The sequence below is a fragment of the Rhinopithecus bieti genome, unplaced genomic scaffold, assembly GCF_001698545.2.
Source record: "Rhinopithecus bieti isolate Rb0 unplaced genomic scaffold, ASM169854v2 scaffold_10401, whole genome shotgun sequence".
Classification (NCBI taxonomy): domain Eukaryota; kingdom Metazoa; phylum Chordata; class Mammalia; order Primates; family Cercopithecidae; genus Rhinopithecus; species Rhinopithecus bieti.
Window position 1 is genome coordinate 84,404 of NW_016806516.1, and position 20,658 is coordinate 105,061.

General features: G+C 35.2%; 1 pseudogene; it reads right to left on the bottom strand.

Moving 5' to 3' along the window:
* Positions 1–1,896: 1,896 nt before the first annotated feature.
* LOC108532646 (poly(rC)-binding protein 2-like) lies at positions 1,897–13,104 on the bottom strand (annotated as a pseudogene).
* Positions 13,105–20,658: the final 7,554 nt, after the last annotated feature.

A 20,658-nucleotide genomic window follows, 5' to 3' on the forward strand; every position in this document is an offset into this window, starting at 1 on the left:
ATGACTTTCAAAGGAATAAAAGGGAAGACTCAAGACAGCAAGAGTCAAGTGGGGGCCAAGATAGACTGTGTTTTCCCCTTACACACCACTGTGTTGTGGTAGTTCTAAAATAGCTTTTTGATTCCTTTCAAGTTTTCCATTTCCCTGGTTTATTTAAAATTTATTATTTCTAAACACATAGATTTTTTTAAAAATACTAACTTTGTAGCTAATACTTATTGAAAATTCAGTAACCATCAGGATCCAAACTAAATGTTATATATTACCTCATTTAATCTTCACCACTTAAACAGATGCTCTTATTATCATAATCAGTATTTACTTTCTTAAGGTCACACAACTAATAGGTAGTAGATTTGGAATTGTGTACAAGCAAACTGACTCTACAGCCTAAAACCTTAATTTCTCTATACTGCTTCCGCATACCTAATGATTTATGAAACATGATCTTACAACTCTGTGGGGCTAAGTATATCATTGTTTATTATCAAATTTTTCTTGATGACGGAATAATGATAAAGTAGACTCCATTTGTTGAGTGCCTGCTTAGGGCCATGCACTATGGTAAGCCCTACTGTAAAATTCCCAAGTGTTTAAGGGATGAGACAATTAAGTGGTGAAATTAGGGGTTAAATCTATGCCTTCTGGCGGGTGTTGGAGTTCTGCCTCCGCAAAAGGAACTATTTAGGTTCCTGATAACATTCCAGTTTTGGATTCAAAATTCTGAAAAAATGCAGCTATGGTCCTAACAACATCCCTGTATAATTCTGGCAAATTTACTTTTGCTTAAGAATGTCTGATATGAGTTCTGTTACAGTTATAAAAAAAAAAGCTTTGATTAAAATGGTGGTCATTTTGGTGTATGAATATGAGGTCCCTGAGGCTTGAAGAGTTGAAGAGTTTAAATGACTTTAACTAAGATCACCCAAACTAAACAATGGAAGTAGGAATAGATAACTTTTAGGCTTATTTCCTTTCTGCTGCAACAATTTACTCCTCATGTCTGGTTTTGCACCTTTTCTTAGATCACCTGTGTGAGAAGATCACAGTACAAACCATAAATCCTTAATTTTTTTCTTCCATAGCGCGTTTCTGAGTGGTGGCCCAATGAGTCTTATGAGCAAATAGAAGGAAGGACTGCTGCTAGTGTGTTTTCAAGAGTCGTGCATAGCCCTCCAGGAATCATTGTCTAGACCTCACGAGCTTGTTGTGAAGAGATAAATAAAATAGCAGATGCCAAGTGCTTGGCAAATAGGAAGCACAAGGTTCAGTAAATGGTGGCGATTACTGTATTGTCCTAATGGCAATAGGAGGAGGGAAGTGAGAGGGAAGAGCAAAGCTCCATACTAACTCAGATGACTCCCAGGTTTCAAAGATATCATTTGAGTATAGAAAATATTTGGTTAGTATGTAAAGAAAAGTGAACTTTTCAAAAGTCAGTATCAGTCATTTTTATAGCTCTTGTGTTTATGAGGTTTATCAACTCATATCAACAGGTTCAAATCAATTTGACTTGCACATGCTGCGTGCATACTGAGAACCAGGTGATGTGCAGATTTATTGTTGGAGAGCTGTTTCCAGTAACTTAGTGCCAAGAAATATTGTTATTATCATGTAGAGGGGTGGAACTCTGTATACAAAATGCTGAGGCACAGGAGACATTTATTTTTCTGTCTGTTGTTCTGTCTGTCTATATCTATCCTCTCTCTCTCTGGCTAAATTAACTTTCTATTTTTTAAAGGAATTAAAAGGCTTTAATTAAAAATCATGACTAGATAATAAAGTGTAGAAATAGAAAATTTACGAACTATTAAAAACTGGAATCACTGTTCAGAACAGATGGATCATGAATGGTGGTGAATAGCAGAAAGATATTATGGATGAATCTACATTATTTTAGCTGCTCCCCATGCCACCTGTCTCAGAGGAAAGCCTGACATTTATTAGATATTGAACTAGACTAATGCTGGCAGCAGATCCAGTGATTGTACTCTGCTATCAGTAGATCCTTCCACTGGGTTCAAAATTTTGATCTGCACCCCACACTTCGGAGGGATCTCCTTGATTTGGGTGCCTTGATGTCTGAAATTATTCAGCCAATCAAATGATTTGGAATGGTGAGTTTATGAGAAGTAGTTGGAGCAGATGCATCCAAACCTGCACTGAATCCAGTGTCGCCATGAGTCGTGGGAAAATAAGCCTGTTGCATTGCCCACTGGTGCAGCTTAGTCAACTCTAGAGGTGATCCCTCCAGATAAGCATTGAAGCACATGGACAGGGTGGTGTGGGGAAAGCTCACGCTGTTGCTGCTTGTGATATACTTGTCCTTACCACCTGCAAAGATGACCAGAGAACTCAATAATGGCTTGGGCTGGTAAGGGATAGTCATGCCCTTCCTGGGGTACTGGGAGAGACTCCAGCATGACTATGCATGTCTGTTTGACACACTCAATTATGGATTGCAGAGTGTTAGCAATAGTGATGGCCCACTCAGTTGAGTTGGGAGCATATCCTCTGTCAGCTGCACCTGAGCCTCTACACTCTCTCATATTTCCTTGATTTTGCAACCACCTTTTCCAATAAAAGGGTCACACTGATTAGGATGACCAAGGGTCTACTGGCACCTGTGCTATTGGTTATAGAGCTGCTGATGTCCTCTTCCAGTTTGTCAGTTATCATAGGAAGCCTTTGAAGATGGCATTAGTGAGTCCAGCCAAAGTGATAACTTTCTCAGGACAATTTTCTAATTTCTTTATTGAAAAACATCCATTTGCAAAGTTGGGGGCATTACCCTATATGACACTAGATGGTATAAGTGAATTTAACATAAATTATTTATATTATTAGATATTACTTAACTGTGACTGCATGCATCATAATGCTGTGTTTACCTGATGAACCACCACCATGCCCAGCTATCTGTTTTTTTTTTTTTTGAGACAACGTCTCACTCCATTGTCCAGGTTGGAGTGCAGTAGCATGATCTCAGCTCACTGCAACCTCTGCCTCCAAGTTCAAGTGATTCTACTGCCTCAAACCTCCTGAGTAGCTGGGATTAGAAAGGCGTGTACCACCATGCCCGGCTATTTTTTGTAGTTTTAGTAGAGATGGGGTTCCACCATGTTGGCCAGGCTGGTCTCGAACTCCTGGACTCAAGTGATCTGCCTGCCTCGGCCTCTCAAAGTGCTGGGATTACAGACGTGACCCACCGCGCCCAGCCCTAATTTTGTGTTTTTAGTAGAGATGGGGTTTCACGATGTTGGCCAGGCTAGTCTTGAACTCCTGACCTCAGGAGACCCATCTGCCTTGGCCTCACAAAGTGCTGGCATTATATTCATGAACCACCACGTCTGGCCTAGTGTTTATGTTTTGACTTTTATTGTTTGTCACCTATTCATCTTGATCATGCTATTTCTTATCCCAACATTTGGGATATCAGTTCTAACACAGTCTTGATATGTAACCTCTTTAAAAATATATACATGTAGGCTGGGCGTGGTGGCTTACCCCTGTAATCCCAGCACTTTGGGAGGCCGAGGCAGGAGAATCACTTGAGGTCAGGAGTTCAAGACCAGCCTGGCCAACATAGCGAAACCCTGTCTCTACTAAAAATAAAAAAATTAGCCAGGTGTGGTGGCACATGCCTGTAATCCCAGCTACTCAGGAGGCTGAGGCAGGAGAATTGCTTGAATCTGGAGGCAGTGGTTGCAGCGATCCGAGATCGCACCACTGCACTCCAACCTGGGTAATAGAGTGAGACTTTGTTTCAAAACAAACAAACAAACAAAAATATATATATACACACACACATATACACACACACACACACACACACACAGAGACAGAGAGAGAGAGAGAGAGAGAGAAGCCCGCCTCAGAAAATATTTTAAAAATAAAATTATAAAAATAGGACAAATGTTAAAAGTGAATTCAAAATTTAACTGTTATTAGGATTTTAATGTTATCCACTCCAGTTATTTGGAAACAATTTAAAATGTATACTTATAACAAACATATCCATATTTGTTGCATCAATAAATACAAAGTTTAAGTATTATAATTGTCTTCATTCTTTATTATTTCTTTTTGAGACAGAGTCTCCTTCTGTCGCCCTGGCTTGAGTGCAGTGGTACCATCTCTGCTCACTGCAAACTCTACCTCTCAGGTTCAAGCAATTCTCCTGCCTCAGCCTCCTGAGTAGCTGGAATTACAGGAGTTCCCCATCATACCCGGCTAATTTTTGTATTTTTTTTTTAGTAGAGACAGGGTTTCACCATGTTGGCCAGGTTGGTCTCGACTCCTGACCTCAGGTGATCCGTCCGCCTCGGCCTCCCAAAGTGCTGGGATTACAGGCATGAGCCACCATGTCTGGCCTGTCTTTATTCTTTAACAGTAGTTACAATTAATATTCTAAACACAGTCATAAATTTTATCTAGTGGACCAGTGATAATATACTAAAACCTTCCCCCACTAGTGGACATTGGGGTGCTTCAAATTGTTCATAGTGTAATGCTATACCTTCATATATGTAACTTTTTCAGTATTTTGACTGATTTCATTAGGCTAGATTCCAAGGACTGGGACTGCCTTTGACAAGGTATTTGTCAAATTGCTTTCTAGAAGAATTATACTCATTTATGTTGTCATCAAGAATGAATGGGATAGTAAGTTCACTATACTTTCACCAGCATGTTAGATATTTATTTACTTATTTATTTTTGTAGTTCTATATGTCAAATGGTACTTGCTTTAATCTACATTTTCTGGTTACAAGAAAGTTCTTACATTCTCAAATCTGTATTTGATAATTCTGTTTCCTTTAAATGTCAATTATCTGTTTAAACCCTTATCCATGTATCTGTCATATTATTAGTGACTTTTCTATCAGAAGTTTGAATGTTTCACATGCATCCTTCACATGCATAAAAATAAAATCAAGTCATTAAACCAATACTTGGAAAATTTCTCAGTTTAACTTTAAAATTTTTTTATATTCACATTTTAAATGTTATGGTACTATTTACTGATATTTTCCTTTGTGCATTTTTTACATATTCAAAGAATTGAAAATAATTTCTTTGTTGGAGGTTTGATAAATATCAATATAATTTTCTTTTCTCTTTGACTTAATTTTCAGTAAAATCTACTTTTTAACACATCTGGAATTTGTTTCAGGCTATGATGTGAAGCGAATATATTTGAATTTTGAATAATTTACCATGCAGTGACCCAGCTGCCTGATTTCCCTTACAAGTTGCCAAATGCCCACTGAAAGAAGAATGTTCTTATATTTTGTGTTCATTGAGATAACATTGGTTACTTTATTAAGCATGCCAGAGTTTTTTTTACTGAGAAATCTATGCCTCACTTCATTTGTTTTCAAAAAGTTGAATGATCAGAAGGGTATAATTTAATACAATATTATTTTGTATATTTTGTGTTACCCTATTTATTACAAGAGTACACTTAAACTACTGCAGGTACTTTTGGATTTTTAGAAGTATTTTAGCCTACAATTGTTAATATATGTATTTTTTAATGTTCTAGGTGAACTTAGATATAAAAATCTGAGTTTGAAGTATGTCCCAATGACTGATTCGTTATGTGATTTTACACAAAGTTTAATCTTCTGAGTCTGTTTTCTCTCCAGACAATAGGGATAATGTAACCTACATTATGAGGCAATGATAATAATTCAATGAAAAAATATATGTAAAATGATCAGAAGATGGCCTGATAAAGAAGAAACCTCACAGATGCATTATTTTCTTCTCATGTTGTTATGGTATATGCTATCGGTCATCTGAACTGGTGAAAGAGAACCAATGCTCCTAGTAAAATCCACAGGGACAATTTTTGACTTTGAAATATGTCTCCTTTAAATTTTGAATATAGTTATTTCTGATCTTTAGGGAATTTAAACAACATAATGAAAGTATAGAGCTAATACCTAATTCTAGGCTCTTTTAATTTTTTCTTATGTTCAACTACATGCTAAGAAAAGATAACTCATTTTAAAACTTCCCTAAGGCAGAAATGATGGTAAGTGTTTGAACTTCAAAGGGTTTGCCTAGTCAGATGAGGACTGTATGCTTAGTAAAAGTAAACAGATAGGAAAGAGACCAATAAGAACAGTAATTAAATAATGTATGTAGCTCAAATGTCTAATTATGATATTTGCCTTAAAAAAATCTACCTAGGATTTCTGTTTAGTTATCTATTAATGTGATTTTAGAGACATGGGAAAGACTCCTATCACAATCTATCCAGCTTGCCATCCATAAAATCTGACACACATACCTGTGTTATAACACATGTCTCATTGTGTCCAGTGATCTTTTTTACTAATTTGTAGCCTGCTAAACAGGGCTTTATAAAGACAGAGGACAGGTCTTGTACTTCTTTGCAGTGATCCTGATGATCATTAGGATTCTCTATAAAACTTTCATGTCAGAAATTCAGTATTCCTATATTTAGGGCTTTTGTACCATTGTGCATGAGATTATAATTACTGTTGTCTAAAACTTTATATAGGATCTTGGACAAGGATTTGTCAGGTTGGGGCCTGCGGGAGGACAAGAACATAAGAGACTAGATACTGAACTAATAATGATGCAAATAAGTTGATTTAGCTGAATTCTTTAAAAAGCAGAGCCTGAGGTACAGATTAAGATGCTATTATTTTATTTAGAAGATTTAAGCCCACTGAAGTATAGATGAAAAACAGAAGCAAAGCGAGGAAGTTGAAGAGAAATTTAATGCCTTATGTTACAACACTGGTCACCATTGCATGATGAGTCACTAAGATACTGCCAGATGCATAGTGCATGTGTTCACACAACACATAGAACTTCTTCGGAAGTGTGATAAGAATGAGTCATTCCTAGGAGAGGGAAAGGAGGAGAAATGTGTGTTCCCAGCTTTCTCCCATCTCGAGTTACCTATTGGTCAAATCTTATGCAGAGTGTTTTACCCCTACACTGATGGCTTGTATAACCTGGCTTGTCAGTGCCATTCAGAGAGATCCCTTGTATTATGGACTGTTTCATCCAAGTCCAAAGGTAAACCAGTGATCATAATATGAATGCAGACTTGACCAGAAAAGAGAGAGCAGAAAAGGTGGTCAAGAGAATCTGAGAAAGCATACAAAGTTTGTTTCCTAAAATGTAAGAGATGTGGACATTAAGGAAGTTGGGAGCATTGAAAACTACAGTTGTAGGGTGATAAAAGTAATACTTTTTTGCTGTATTGGTCAGGTCAAGGGTTGCTATATGCAAAACTAATGCATCCCAAATTACAGTGGTTTAAATCACTAAGAGCTCTATTTCTTGCTTCTGTCTCAGTTAAGTATGGGTTGAGGGAACTCAAATTCCTTTGACTTAGTGACTCTGCCATTTCTAGGATTCCTAGGATCCAGAATGCCTCCAGTGTATCCTCTGCATCTGGCTGCCAGGCCAGGGAAAATAATGACAGCATGGGGGATTGCCTGGGGATTTTTTATGTGCCTTATTGTGAAGCATCACACAACCCCACCTAACAGCAGGGGAGACTGAGGAATGTAGTCTACTAGTATACCCAGAAGGACGAAAGGAGGGCTTGTGAACAGTTAGTAGTTTGTGTCAGATATCCTAACCATGTGAAGTGTTTGCTGTAGGAGAATGTTGCACAGTGGTGGTATGCTTTGACCTTAATCTCCTTAAGTAATGAAGTAAAGACTCATTTTCATCAGATGCCACTCTTTTGCCCTCTGCAAAATTTTTCTAAGTTTTCCCATAACATCACCATCTTGCTTTTGCTTTTTCCGGAAAAATGTAATCAACCTGAGGAATCAATTCTACTCTAGCTTCCAAGACAAACCTTCACCTTAGGGTATTTATATTACCATCTGTGAAGGTACTCATGGAATCAGCCCTCCAGACTCACAGAAGCTGGGCTTCCCAAATGAAACTACTACTTTCCAATGCATGGACTCACCATCTTTGCAAGGTAATTTAGCAAACTTTATATAAGCTATGCCTTAGCCTGAGACTTTTCACAGTCACTGTACTCTTTGATAATTTCATCCCTAACTTTTCTCTCAATGAAAAGGCAATATACTGACTTTTACCAAGAAAATTACCTTGCTTATTCCTCTGTCATTGCCTGTAAAAGACAGCTGGGAACAAAATGGTGAGGCAATTAATAAAGTTCTTCTTAATTTCTCTCTTCACAGAATCCTGGTACAACAACTGCCTATAAACACTTGCCCAGTCTGAGATCAAGCTACTAATTGCAGTAGTCACAATAGGAGGTATCTTCACTATAAAAAAAAAGTATGAAAATTTTGAGTATATTTACTGTGAGAATGCTTTGCAAAGACTTGACAAAAAAGTATTTCACATTGTAGTAGTCCTGGAGCATGAGTCACCAGGTAGTAATCAAGTTGTCCTTTTGAATCAGAATGAAGACCATCAATTTCAAATTAGTTTTTTTATGTCATGAATGGAATGAGGAAGAGATACCATAGCTCTCTTTTCAGAGAGAATCAGATATACTTTCCAGATACACTTGGGACACTGTAATCCTTGGCACAGGTTACATCCATGTTCTCAAAAAGGAGTTTGCATCATTTTTGCAGAACGTGCTCATGGCTCTCATATTAAAGTCTGTTCTGTGGAGATACATCCAGAAGTTCAGCATAAATACACTGATTTTCAAAAACCTTGGAATTATCCTGCTTATACCTTTTATTATCTGGAAAAATTATTCCAAGTAATTGGATCTTGGTTTCCTCATTTGTAAAATGAAAATATTGTTATTTACCCCATAAGGATATTAAATTGATAAGATAACACACATGAGAATGATCAGCAGAGTGTCTGGCATAGACACTTTGCCTTAGAAGTATTGAAATGATATTTGAAGTTTGACATTGTTGATGCTGATTGACTGCCTCTTTCACTGCATTAGTTCTCTCTGGTCTTCTCTGGGATTGCCATCAAGAATTTTAAAATTTATCCTTAGTCTGAGCAGAGAGAAAGAAATTCATATGCCATATTTTTGCTTTTGATTTGAACTTATAGATTCAGACCTTCCTTCTAGACATATATCCATGTTTTTGAAGATGTTCCCATCTCTAAATGACTTCTTTCCTAATTGTGTTTGTGTATTATACCCTGATCTCCTGATCCTGTTCTTCACTGTGGCTGCTAAACTCTAAAATCTCTAGTATAGAAGTCCTCCCTTACCTGCACAGGTTATGTTCCAAAACCCTCAGTGGATGCCTGAAACTGATTAGTACCAAACCCTATATATACCATATTTTTCCTATATATACGTACCTATGATAAAGTTTAATTTATAAATTAGGCACAGTAAGAGATTAACACAGTAATTCATAATAAAATAAAGCAATTTTAACAATCTATTGCATTGAAAATTATGTGAATGTGGTCTCTTTCTCTGTCTTTTAAAATACTTTAGTATTTTTGGACTGAGGTTGACTGTGAGTAACTGAAACCACAGAAAGAAAAATCATGGATAGGTGGGGAATGCTATAATATAACTCATTCTGCAAACTCTCAAACCCTTGCTTGAATCTCACTAAGAAATTTTAAAACAACTTTCTTTGCAAAAGTGAAAACACAGGTAATAATGAAGCCAAAATAAAGTAAAAGGTACGCAGCCCAGTCCTGAGCTATAGATAAGCAAGGCATCTAATTATTAATCTGATGTGAAATGATACTGGCCCCTAAAGATCCTGTTATGGATATTTTATGGATCATTTTGAAACTAGTGTTCTTGCTGCTTATTTTCCTCCTGATGAGGAAGGAAGTAAAATAATCACATGCTATGGCTTTGTGAAGAACTTTAAGGGAAAGTAAAACATGAGTTCTTCTCATTTTTTCCTTCTAGGTTCTAATTCTTTTCACATTTAACTGGGGAATCAATGAAATTCAGCCCTTTTGACTCTCCATAAACATGGGATAAGTGGTGAAAACTGAACACCATGATGAGAGACTCCAGACCTAGATTACTTAATTAGTGTTTTGTCTTGGGCAAAGCCTTAAATCTCTGTTTCCCAGTTTTCTTACTTATTAAATGGAGTAATAGCTTCCTTACATCACTAGGATATTTTGAGAATTAGATAAAATTATGAATGTCAAAATTCTTTTGTAAAAGCAAAATGTTATTTTAGACAAATATAAAATGTTGCAAATAGGGGATACTCTCCCACCCTCTCTATTATACTAACGCTAACATATTCAATTATAAATATCAGCATAACTTAATTTTATAAAACTTAATATAAATAAAAATCTTATGGAAAGTGCACATTATTTTTCTCACTGTAGTCGTTCATGACACTTGTCAAATTATCATCTCAGCACAACTGTAACTTATTAACCAGGTACATTGTAATTCTTCGTCAATGTGCTTACTGTGGAAATTTACTTAGAGCAATTTGATAAAGAGCTGTGCTAATTCAATTATTGAATTTCATGCTTTATATTTAAAGTCTATAAACAAAAATTACCAAAAAGTACTTAAGTTATTGCATTACTTTAATGCTCTGAATAGCATTTGTACTTGTGATCGGTAGGCAGCATATTTAAGTGATGTGTTCATGAAAGTGAAATATTAAAAACAGCTTAAGAAAATCTCCCATCTGGCAGTTAAAATTGATCAGAAATCTACTCTTCAGCATTATTTTGAAAATAGCATGCGTTTTTAATTAAAACTGTTCATTCAATTTATTAATGTAAGTAAAACCTCCCATCTGATCATGTTTAACTTGAGAAAGTGGTTTTCTAAAACCCCTTTTATGCATTGAATGATACAATTTTCAATAAAGAATAGTTATAAAAGATGTCAGACATTTATTTGCTATTAATCTTGGCTTGAAGCCTGCTTTTTGGTGTCCTTAATTCAGCAAGGATCGTATGAACAGTCGTAAAAAGTATTGAAGGCATGGTCGGAGACGATTTTATTAAATCTAAGTGAGCTACAAAGGATCTAAGATTAAAATCTTATAGAATCATGTTAAGATATACTTTAGTTGTTAGTTAAAGTTAAATTAAGTTCAATGGGCAAGATAAAGCAGATATTAAGGGTTAAATTTCTCACAGCGAGAAATAAAAGCAATTATCAAATGTTTTATTCAGTTGCTTGTCAATACATTATTGAAATTACATCCTATTAAGAATCCTGTTTCTCCACAAAAGGAGTTCAGTCAGGCGTTGGACTCGAATCACAGGCATTTCATCCTTGCCCTACTTGTCCTGGCTTATGGGAGGTTTATATGAACGACTCGTGGTTGCTCTCAGGAAGCTCAGTACCTGGAATTAGATGCCATGATAATTCCCGGACATGATGCTTGTCAAAAGGGATTATTAAGGCTATGAACTAATACCTTATAAAAAATGGAAAACAAACATTTCTTTAACATGTTATATTCTGGTAAATGTCTATATCCCTTCATGTTTACACTGGTTAAACATCATGCCAACCATCTTAGATCAAAAGTAGATAATTTCTCTGTATGTTCAGGTACACCAATATTATTCTCTGATGTGTAATAGTAATGGCTTCCTTCCAGTGAATTTTTAAACATACATAGATACGTTTATTTGTGATGAGACTTCTGATTTTGAATGAAAGCAACAGGGTGTGGGAGATATTTCTGCAACCCACTTAGTGATAATTGGAAGGCATACCACGTCACCAGTAAATGAAATTCAATGGGCTTAATATTGTCAGCCTTCTTGAATGATTATATTTACATAAATATAAAAATCTATATATAATATGTTAGTTATAACATATATATATTAAATATTATCATTATATGATATTATTATATAAATATAAATATATAAATATAATCATTCAAGAACTTACAGTTAAGTCCAAAGTCATGACCTTTATGTTTGGCTGTTGTTATTAGATTCTTAGCCTCGTTTCACAGGGTTTGGGATAAATGTGTTTGGAGGATCTTTCAGGTTATGTCTCTCCTTGTAAATAAATCTATAGTCATTAGCTGCAGAGTGTCTGTATCTTCCACTGGCACCTTATATAATTATAGATATATTTTACTTTTCAAGTTTTCCAGTGTGCTTGTTTCATACACAATCAATAGCCATGTTCCCCAGCAAGGGAACAAGGAAAGGTTGAAAACTGGTTCTACCAACAGCTCAGCTTGTAAAACCATGAATGCTATCTGTGCTGTTTTTCAGCCTATATCTATGATTTGTATCTCTGAAACTTTCACTTACATATTTCTTATCTTATCAACAGCATTTCTCAAAATTATCTTATTTCCAATGATTTATCCAAGAATTGTATTGCTACTGCTGTTTCCAACCTTTTCAACAAAAAATTTTATTAGCTCTAAATATGTTTCCTTGAAAATAAATTCCAGAGTGTTGTTTTAAGTTACTTATTTACCATGATTTTGAGTTTTAACAAAAATAATTTATTAGAACTTATAAACCTGCATGCAAGACAAAATGAATTTTAAATGTGTGAGAAAGTCAAAGGAAAGGGAGAGTAAAAATTTAAAAAGTAAAATCCAGCCAAATTGAGGTTGGTACATAAAATATTTGCCCTGAAGTTCTATACACGTGCTAAAGGTAGACCACAAATTCAACTTTAACCTTTTTAGAAACCAATCAAAAGTGGGAAATGTAATCAATATCTCCAAGGTATAAGGAAATGAGTTGCTTCGAAGATGCATATTAACTATTCATGAAACTAAGGTTAAGAAACAAATTTTATACATTTTATGTTGGAAGAAAGAAAATTGAAAACATGTATGAGAGAGTAAGGAGTTTCTAAATATTTCCCAAAATTCTAAATATTGGGAAATGCTATCTTGCCATGGTACAATCTAATAAAAGGTATTTTTGTGGGAAGGTAGTATTTATAATATGTGATCCAGTCATAGTACCCTTTGATGGTCCAGCTGGTACAAGGAGAGATTTCAGAATCTCTGAAATTCTGCAGAAGAAGTGAGGAGCAACATCTCTGCAAATGGTCCCAAAGCTTCAACTTCAGCTACCTCAAAATAGAACTTCATTTCAGCTTACATTCGTCTGATCCTTCTTGGAAACTGATGGCATCATTGCTCCTAAGTACAAGGTTCTCCATTCTCTCACTGGTTTTATTAAGAAAATCCTACAACCATGGATAAGAAATACTTAGGTAGAGAAGAGTGGAGATTATTATTTACTCATCTCTGTGACTCCAGGGTTGCTAGTGAGATGCAAGGGCACACAATAGGTGCTGATACATGTTGCTTTCCTACAAACTCTGAAATTAACTATTTTAATGTAGGCAAATAACTTCACCTATAAAAGAGGGATAATGATACTAACCCTGGTGGAACAAGATAAATTAATACACATTGGTTATTAACAAGCACTTAATAAATATTTGCTGGATCAAGGAATGAAGTCTAACGCACTATGCAATGTAAAAGATGAGAAATTAGTAAATTATCTCAATACTGCCACAATAAATATTTTAGTATTGGATTTCCAAGGCGATATTGAAAAAGAGAGTATCATGTTGAATACAGGAAAATGTATTACTTTGTAGAAGAGTTACATATACAGATAATTAACTTACATATAGAGGTAGACTATTAAGTGCTAATATTCTCAGTAACACTATTTTAATAAATAATCTAAAATATAAGAATATGCATTTTCCCCATGATATGTAATATAGGCATATTTTATTTTGAATGAGGATAAAAGCAATTTGCAAGTTTTTTTTCAATTACACAGACTTTCCTTCAAAAAACGTATATCACCATAGATCTAAATTCTAGTATGAATGGACTACATATTTTTGATAATTCTCTCTAAATATTTTTTCTCTGTACAGATATTTTGACTGATATCAAGTAATAGGAAATTTAAGATTATATTACCTAACATAGTAGATGGTGAATAAATTTTGTCCATTAACTGACAATCAGTTGATTAACAAACACTTGATTTCTAAATATACTTAAATATTTCTAGTCTAATCTTACCATCACATAATCATGTTTCTTATTGAATAATTTATCTACTTCTAAATGTAACTCTTCTACAAAATAATACATTTTCCTCTATTCAGCATGGTACCATCTTCTTCAATATTGCCTTGGAAATCCAGTCCCCAGTATTTGTTCTTATATCGTTTTATATTGCATAACTTAATGCTGAGCTGTAGATTTCCAAACTGGCCACCATATGTATGATGATACATATAGCTGATCATTTAAAGAGCTATATGTATGTGTATGCTTAATAACAATATATACTGTAGTAGTTTTGGTGAACTTTCATCCATGCAAAATACCAAGTTGTCTTCTACTATTGTGCTTCTTCCTGGTCCACCATTTCTGATGGGAGGATTTTTGGATATTTTGGTTTTGTTCTCGAGAAATATATACCTTTTCTTCTAGCTCTTCTGCTATTTTCTTCCTATTCCTCTTAACATAAGTTTTTTAAAAAGATATCTACATTTTACATTTTATTATCTAACACTGTCTATTTCAATATGATCTCCAGTCTACTACTTTCCAATTTGTGATTTAAGTTAACAGAAATCAACTCCACCAAACATAATGCAGAAATTATTGATCTTTTGAGCCATCTGTATGTTTTTTGACTTTATAAATTCAATTGGAAAATTTTAATTTTATAACTAATTATATAATTAAAATTTAGTTTCAACTTAAAATTGAAGTAAATTTTTACTTATTTATAACACTGACTTATTCAAAAGTGATGGTTTGGATATTGAATTCATCAGGTATTGTGTTGGTTATTAACTTGTTCAGTATTTCCAATTTTTCACCATTCAGGCCCATGCTGTTACATCACTTTCAGGTCCTGCTGTGCTTGCAGGAAGGGGGACATGAAACTATTTCCACTCAATGAATTCCTAGCAAAAGTAACGTGTGTCAATTCGGAGCCTTACCAGTGCAGAATCTTCTAGAGTTATACTCTCTGGGGCAGTAGTTGATAACATTTAAGATGATGGCTCACTGTCAGAACCTCGATCCTTGAATTAGTTCATTGATCAGAGCTCCCCAGCCCCGCCCCGCTAATTGTATCCTGAACAAAATTAACTTCCTTTATTTTAAGCCATTGAGGGATTTTTTTTTTTTTTTTTTTAAACTACAGCATAACCCAACTTAAAGAGACTGATACAGGGAATGCTTGGTTTTGAAATTTTCTGGGTAATGTTAAAAAATATTTGAGATTGCAGCAAGCACTGCCAGTGTTCTACTCAGACCCCTGCAGATCCCATTTACAATCCCTGCACACCATTTTCTCACTTTTCATGTGTTTTCGCATCTAACAGCATGCACTTGCAATTCTCTTCAGAGGATTGCCCTCGAGTTACTGGAGTTACTTAGGAGCACATAAGCTAATGATTGACTGACTCATGAAATCCCAGCTTTCTTACATCCAGAGAGGACAATCTTATGATAAACTTACATCCCAGAATTTCCTTGCAAGATCAGTCTGAAGTTACCCTATGTGGGAGCTTGCATGAAATCTTCCATTACTTAACTGCTTCTTGTTTCTATACTCTGCATCCTGACTCCCTTCTAGGTTTCTCCTAGAAGGAAGTCTTCCTTAATAAATCACTTGCATATGTGGCTTATGTTAGAGTCTGTTTCTGGGAAGTCCTGTCTAAGACTAGGAATGGAATATACAATATGTAATTTCATAATAATGTTGAAGAGAATATGTTTGGCTGGATTTTAAAATACAATGGTATGTAAAAATGACATAAAACTTTAGAAGGTTGATTTTGAACTTTTAACCATTTAAGCTAGGAATTTTATCATGTTTAACTTGCTATTCTTCAGCAGATCAGAATATGTTGCTGCTTAATTTTTCTTAGTAACACATGCTTTTTTTATAATCATTACATCATTTCTCCACGTTGGGTGGTGGGTTTTAATTATTCTATCTGTTCGTTGTCCTCAAGCATCTTCAGACCCTGGAAAACATAACGAGATATACATGCGATTGGGTCAAAGCCTGTGATCACATAACAGACCATAGTTCACTAGCCACACAAAAGTGAAATCTACCAATTAACTCTCATTACTGTAGTGCTCTAATGAATTGTTGTAATTGACCATTGATAATGATGGCATAGAAAAATAAAGGGGGAAAACACTTCTTTCTTCTGATTATGTTTTCTGGTGTCAGTTCTTAAATGTCCTTAATTTTATTTATCCTTTTGGCTATGATATTCTGCATGCTAACTTCCATGGCATACAATTCTGATTTTGATTTTCTCTTTGTTTTACTTCTGAAATTATATTGAGATCCAATTATATATATTTTAGGAGATAAAATGTTTTTGCAATTTATAAATGCAGAATTTCTTCTAAAGCAGGGTACTTTATCTTATTCTAGGTTAATAGGGTCTGTGTAGACAGAATAGATTACCACAAGTATCCTTTGTTTGAATGTGTGTCAACCTCTGAAGAAATAATGAGTATTCTCTTGGGACATGTACCTTGTCATGATGTGGGGATCTTTGAACTATACTTGGTTGGTCAAGTAAAAAAGAAATTTTCAAGATTTCATGTATATTCTAGTTAGTGAAGTAGAATGCCTAAAAATTTAGTTACCCCTTATCTCTTTATTATCTGTTCTCTCCATTTTCCCTCCTTAGATTACTTCTTGAGATAACTTATATGTATGTTTGATGAACAAAAATAAAAGTTACAAGCAAATCTTTAGGTGCCATAAATTTTATAGAGATAGAAGAGAAACATACCTACCATTTATGCCTCTGAGATAGAGATAGACAATCATATTAGCCCATTTTCATTTTCACACTGCTACTGAGACTGTAATTTATAAAGAAAGTAAGTTTAATTTTTTCACAGTTCCACATGGCTGAGGAGGCCTCAGGAAGCTTACAATCATGGTGTCAGGTGAAGGAGAAGCAAGAGCCTTCTTCACAAAGTGGAAGCAGAAAGAGAGAGAGCACGAGGGGGGAACTGTCACACTTTTAAACCATCAGATCTCATTAGAACTCACTCACTGTCATGAGAATAGCACGTGGGAAATCCTCCCACATGATCCAATCACCTCCCACCAGGCCCCTCTTTCAATCTGTGGGGATTAGAATTTCACTTGAGATTTGAGTAAAGACAAAGAGCCAAACCATATCAACAATAAATGATGTATGTGAGTATAGTAAACACTTGGAAAGTAATATGACATTATTTAATTTTAACATATACGTGTGTCTTTTGACTTAGCCTCTTCATTTTAAAGAATTTTTGTAAAAAAGTGATAATACATAAAACATATACAATGAGATTTATTTTACCATTGGTTATAATGGCAAAAACCTGGACATAATCTAGATATCTGCAAATAGATGAATGGTACATGGTTGCAGAAGTTAAGGTACAATTTTAACTGGGAATATTTTGTAGCTATTAGTATGAATGAGTGAAATTAATATATCCTGATCTGAAAATATGCACTTGATATAGAAAAGAGCAGTTGTAGAAAAATGGGTATCACATGAACCAATTTTCGTTAAGAGAAAAATCCCTCCATATTATTATAAGCATGGAGGCATATCTCAAATAATGCACACTAAAATTTTAACATTGGATAACTCAGAGGTAGCAGAGCTGGGGAAGTGTTGTCTAATAACATTTTAATGTGTTTGTATTATTTAGCATGATACGGCATGTGCACATTTCTTTTGATAAAGTGTTTTAAAGAAGAGTGAGGAATAAAGATAAATAAATGTATCTGCCTCTTTTATTTGGGAAGTTCTTTTATGATAAAATTATTCTTTCTAGGCTAAGTATATCTATTTTCTCAAAGGTTTCTATTTTGACTTTTGACAACAGATTTCATTTGGAGTATAAATGTAGAAAGACCCATTTCAGACCTTATTTAAATGCAGCACCCACAAATGTAATATATGATGTAGGAAGATGGAACTAGCTATGCAAAGATGGCCAAATAAGTTTCTGTTTTCCATGTTATTAGGCAGAGGTTGCTCCTCAACTCTATGAATCCACCTTCAAAGAAATAAAGAACACAGATTATCCAAGTGGTTAATTCATAGACATCCCTAATGTTCACCAATACTTCTGGATCTCTGCTTCATGTGGACATGTGAAAAGGATTATGACTTTTTATTCCCTTAAAGTAGGCAAGGGCATCAGAATTACTCTGAATAATGACATGTGAGCTCAGATGCTTGGTATTATTTCCAAGGGAACAAGTAAGAAACTTTCTGTTGTTGTTCATTACGACAGCACAAACTGTTATGCCTGACTAATAACAGTTACTGAACACACTTCAGCTGTCTTTATAACACTTTGATCCTATACACTAGGAGTTGGCAAAGATTCTATACGTAGGAGACCCAATTTTGGAATTACATATGAAATAAAATTTTTTTTTAATTCCGTAAAATTCCATTTTTTACCCAATGAGAGTTTGTATAAGGTTGATCGATATAGGTTCATAGCTTGGCTCAGCCAATTACTTGGTAATCTTGTACAAAACTCCATTTTCTCAGCCTCAGTTTCCATCACTAAAATGAAAGTATGCATGCCCATGTCACATGGTTATGTGAATTAAATAGCGTAACTTGTGTGACCTAGTGCTTTATTCATAGCGTGTGTTCAAAAACTGCTAGTCATCTGTATAGGAAATCCTTGTGAAATATTTTAAGTGAACTTGAGAGTAGAGAGAAAGATGGCTTTAGGATAAAAAGAGAGAGGCCGTTATTGATATCAGGAATGTCCATTACCCCCAATTTGAGTAGCTTTGCCCATTGAGGCTTGGAAAATGTTGTAGATGAGTATGCCTCCTTTGGAATCTTAGATGTTTAATTGACTTTATGATATTTATTCCATCATGGAAGAAAAGCTAATAATTTCCCTCATATAGCCAAAGTAAATCAATTTACTGAGTTCTATTTAATTCTCTATTTTATTTTAAATTTATTGAAACACGATCCTCTCTCTATTTGAGCCCCTTGTCCATCATCTTCTACCATGCAGGCATTAATCTGAAAGGTAGGCAGAGTACTGTTCTCCTATCTGCTACCTCTCTGCTTCTATACCAAGATAGCATCTACCAAGAGGAATCTGAGCAGATTGCAGAGGAATTGGCACATGCATTCCAGCTTGGAAGTCCCAAACACTGAAATTCTGTAGGTAGAAACATACCAGAAAAATGCTAGTAGTACAACTCCCACTTATGAGTGAGAATGTGTGGTGTTTGTATTTTCTGTTCCTGTGTTAGTTTGCTGAGAATGATGGCTTCCAGCTTCATCCGTGTCAAAGTACATGAACTCATTCTTTTTTATGGCTGCATAGTATTCCATGGTATATATATGCCACACTTTCTTTATCCAGTCTATCATTGATGGACATTTGGATAGGTTCTAAGTCGAACAATGAGAATACATGGACATACGGAGGGGGACATCACACACAGGGGTCTGTCAGGGGTTAGGAGGTAAGGGGAAGGGAGAGCATTAGGACAAATACCTAATTCAAGAGGGGCTTAAAACCTAGATGAGGGGTTGATAGGTACAGCAAACCAATATGACACATGATACCTATGTAACAAATCTGCACATTCTGCACATGTATCCCAGAACTTAAAGTAACATTTTTAAAAAATGTAAAAAAATATGCTAGCAGTTATACTTGGAAACGGAGTCAGTCATGTATATCACTCATTCACATTTCAGAGCATGGAGCAATGGGGATAGGAGAGCTATCACCTTAGTAAACTGAGCTGCTTATTTAAATAAATTCATGTAAGCCACTGAGAGTTGGAGTTGATGAGCTCAGTAATTTAACTTCCAGCCATGGATCTTGGAAAGATATTTCACTATTACACATTTGGTCAGATTGAGACAAATCAGACTTAAAGGTTATGACATGGTAACTCTGAATGATTACTCCAAGGCAAAGTGTTTATATTCCTTCTTACCAGGAATTAGTTTAGGAATGGGCAATTCTGGCCATTGATATATGAGAGATAGTCTGGGGCACTTCTGAAAACGTTCCCTTGCTCCATCAGTCTTAAAAAGAGACTTAAGATAGTGTCTATCTTCCTGTAAATGTTGTCATGTTTGGATATGATGCCTCAATCTACTGAAGTCACTTTATGACTATGAGTGTATCATTTTGAGGACAAATCTAACACACTGAAATATTTGATGAGATGGCTAAACTTTTTTTGAGACAGAGTCTTGCTCTGTCACCCAGGCTGGAGTGCAATGGTACCATTTTGGCTTACTGCAACTTCTGCCTCCCGGGTTCAAGTGATTTCCCTGCCTCAGCCTCCTGAGTAGCTGAGATTACAGGCATGCACCACCATGCCTGGCTAATTTTTGTATTTTTAGCAGAGATGGGGTTTTTACCATGTTGGTCATGCTGGTCTTGAACTCCTGACCTCGTGATCCACCCACCTCAGCCTCCCAAAGTGCTGGGATTACATGAGATGGCTAAACTTCTGATTATACTGATCCTGAAATTGTACTGCTGCTAGAGACTTCTTGTTATATAAAATGATTTTTTTTATTGTTTAAAACATTTGAGTTAAATTTTTTGTTACTTGTGGCTTTAGGTTTTTTTTTTTTTTTTTTTTTTTTTT